The sequence below is a fragment of the Acyrthosiphon pisum genome, chromosome A1 (genome assembly GCF_005508785.2).
Source record: "Acyrthosiphon pisum isolate AL4f chromosome A1, pea_aphid_22Mar2018_4r6ur, whole genome shotgun sequence".
In the NCBI taxonomy this organism is placed as follows: Eukaryota; Metazoa; Arthropoda; class Insecta; order Hemiptera; family Aphididae; genus Acyrthosiphon; species Acyrthosiphon pisum.
This window is the reverse complement of record NC_042494.1, coordinates 115,916,019-115,919,534: the sequence shown is the minus strand read 5'-3', so window position 1 is coordinate 115,919,534 and position 3,516 is coordinate 115,916,019. Positions and strand designations below refer to the sequence as shown.

General features: G+C 33.5%; 1 protein-coding gene across 1 annotated transcript in view; it reads left to right on the top strand.

Annotated features, from left to right (window-relative positions):
• Nucleotides 1-866: 866 nt before the first annotated feature.
• The window catches only part of LOC100167319 (gamma-2-syntrophin), a 50,098-nt gene continuing 47,448 nt past the window's right edge, over nucleotides 867-3,516 (top strand). Inside the window, exon 1 of the mRNA XM_008183227.3 lies at nucleotides 867-1,083. The gene's annotated coding sequence lies outside the window, so the exon portion shown is untranslated. The remainder of the gene's footprint in view (nucleotides 1,084-3,516) is intronic.

The following is a 3,516-nucleotide window of genomic DNA, read 5'->3' as shown; positions in this document are numbered from 1 at the left end:
TTTCTTTTGCGGAAGACCGTAATAATATATATTATATATTTATTCTTCAAGAAGATAATAACCTCCCTGAACAAGTTTTTTTATCATGCTCATATTGATTATAGTAATATCATATATTTTGAGAAAATTTAAAACATTTTATAAAATTTTGTTATACTATAGTATACTATTCTAATGAATATTTTAGTAATATGATACATTCATAGGTATTTTGAGTAATTACAAAGTTATAATGGTATATTTTTTAAATTGTACCTTAAATTAAAACATAAACATAAAACATTTTAATTTTAATATAATTACCATATTTGGCTTTAAATCTTTGAATAAAAATAACTCTGATGACTTTATAATGTTCATCAGTAAATATAATAGTGGATTTAAAATTTTTCAAACTAATTCGTATAGATTTATTAATAACTTATTTTGTGTATGATATTTAATATGCCTTCTATAGGTAGAATAATATGTACAAATAATATAGTAATGATAATATATAGGTATTATGTACAGATGTAGTAGAATACAGGTATAGATTGGCACGCATACCGCGGTAGCAATTCGCGCGATTGACCACGATCATAAGAAGGTCGCGTGTCGTTTACGTGGTTTTTCCGGTGCTTCGGTTAATTTTCCGCCCGCTCGTTCAGACTGATCCTTTATAAAACAACAAACAAGATCGACGAGAGGAGAAGTAGAAAAGTTTTCACGCGTCACTGACGGGTATATCGCGCCCGTTGTATCAGGTATTCCGCGCGCGGCGTCATATGCGCGTTTGTCTGCCGGTCTTCACGGCGCATGCCGGGCGGCGGCGGCAGTCGGTCGCCCACGGACACTATAAACTTATTCGATTATCGACCGACGCCGCGACCGCCACAGCAGTCGCGCCGCACTACCAGCGTACCGCCACCAGTAGTAACGCCGTCTCCGGTCGGGACGCTTAACGTTTAGCCAGCGCGTGCTTGTCCGATTGTGGTGTGTCTGCGTCGCGTGCGATCTCCGGTATGACAGTGGTATCGTGAGGTAGGTAACCTGTAGTCCATCGTCCGCCGGTGGGGAAATCGTCAAAAATCTCCGTCGTGGGTAAGTCTGGCCACGTATATTTATTTAGGTTGACAATATAATATTATTATCATTTCGATCATTCTTTGTGCAATCGTCGTCGCACGATTATTGTAAATATCAAAATATAGGTACTATTGGAATTTTACATGATATAATAAATATATAATAATAATAATATTATTGCGCGTGTCGTAGTTTTCCTCATGTCTGGCGGCCAACAGTGGTTTTCTGCCTGTTGTCGATGAATTCGTTGATCATATTATCGACAGCCTCGTTGTCGTAATAATTGTTACACTGCAGCAGCTCGTCAACCGGTGTCGTACCGGTGGTTGAGTAGACCTGCCTCGGCCACCGTCGCCGGTCGTCCCGTTTTCCAACCAATCTTTTTTTCAGCGCCTGCAACGGAAATAAAGATTAATCCGTTGTTAAAATATTACACATCATTTTGTACACACAATAGAATATATTATTATTATTATTATTTTTAACCTGTGCGTGTATAATAATATAATAGGTACAGTATTTCGCGATATCAGACCATTACTTAACCCGGTTGTGTGTATAGGTATATTAGTCGGTACCTTACTATATACCGCGCGCATAATTGGCGACTGAAAAATCGTTAGTGATTTATAGTGCCCCGCAAATGGTTTCACGATTTTTATATATTGCTCCGGCACACGCATTTCAGCAATTATTAAATTGATTATCTTTATAGCCGGGGTTCGGCGCCAAACGGTGGTTAATACGGCGTTTGACGAAGAAAAAGTAAAAAAAAAATACAAGGTTCCCGCGTAAACGCTTAGGGGGCTATTACACTGCCTCTGTGTCCGTGTAAACAATGTGATCCGTGTTCAAAATTTTCTCGTTATTCAACAAATTAATTAATATCGTTTATGTAAAACGATTTAACTAGTCATTAATAATGACATTTATATAGCTACCTAACGGACGGTAGAATAGTTGAATATTTTCAACTATTTGGTAAGTTATGGTAACTGGTCACACGGATACTATGTAATAGTCCCTTTACGATAATTCGACCATCTACGAGCGTCGATAATTTGATTTATTCTATAATGAGTGGCTCAACGCTTAAGCGACCAAAACAAAATACGTATTCCTTATTTCAAAAATAGAACGGGAAAATTTGATTATTAAATATTATTTAATATTCAAATCGTATACAAATGTTTTATATCCCATCGATACTCTTATTTGCATCTGGCAAACCAAAAGAAATAAAAATCCACTAATTTCGCCTAATATAACGCTACACCAATACGCAACAACAAAATGTGTTGCATATTTGTACGCCGTACATTTTATTTTATTTTTAAAATAATACAATTGAATTTCAATGTTTAATAACGTTTATAATAATATTATCTTACCTAAAATCTACCTACACCATATTATTTTATAAAGTAATACTACTCTTATTAAATGTTTTTATTTTTCTAAAAATAAAATCAGAAAATAATAAAATAAGTTTGGAGCTATATAACAACCAGAACTTAAATTGTAGTGGAATCGGAGGGAGGATGACCTACCTTCTCTCTTCAACATATTTTAGCGTTCACATATAATTATATTCAAATCAATCAGGCATTTAAATCTTTAGATACATACATTTTTTTATACTTTTGCATCCCTTTTCTAATATTTTCAAATTCAAGCACTATTAATTGACTCCTGTCTTCTGATAATTGCCACCTATCACCTTTAGAAGTAAAAATCAGAAGTTATAAACGGGTTTTGGTCTTCAATAATTAAGCTATAACCAGGGCTTGAAACCGATTGAAATAATTTTGGTTTCGGTTTCGGTTTTGAATACCGGTTTCTAAATTTTACGATTTCGGTTTTAACTTAGCAATACCGGTATTAAGAAATTTCGGTTTCGGTTTCGGTTTTGAATACCGGTTTCTAAATGTTTCGGTTTCGGTTTCGGTTTCGGTTTTCAATATCGGTTTCTAAAATTTTCGGTTTCGGTTTCGGTTTTGAATACCGGTTTCTTAATTTTTCGGTTTTGGTTTTAATTTTTCAATACCGGCATTAAAAATGTAATTTCGATTTTGTATACCGGTTTTACATTTTTAAAAACGGATTTCCAAGCAGACTTGAAATTATAATTGAATGGTTTTATTATACTTAATTACTTGATAAGATATTTGAATGTGTGATACAAATAAGAGAAATGTTTTAATAGGAGTGATTTTTTTAATTTGATTCTACAAATTACAAGCTATAAGGAACCTAGAAGTTAGATTAAAATTAGAACAGTTTAAACTTTAAAGATAATATGTAGTACATTCATCACTAGACTATCTTTCTTTTGATGCAAATTTCTTCCTTGTTCGAATTTTTTCTTATGTAGCATTTTATTAATAACAATGAAGTAATACTTAATTGTCTTATAAACAAAGTAAATATTTACCTATAATAAAAAAG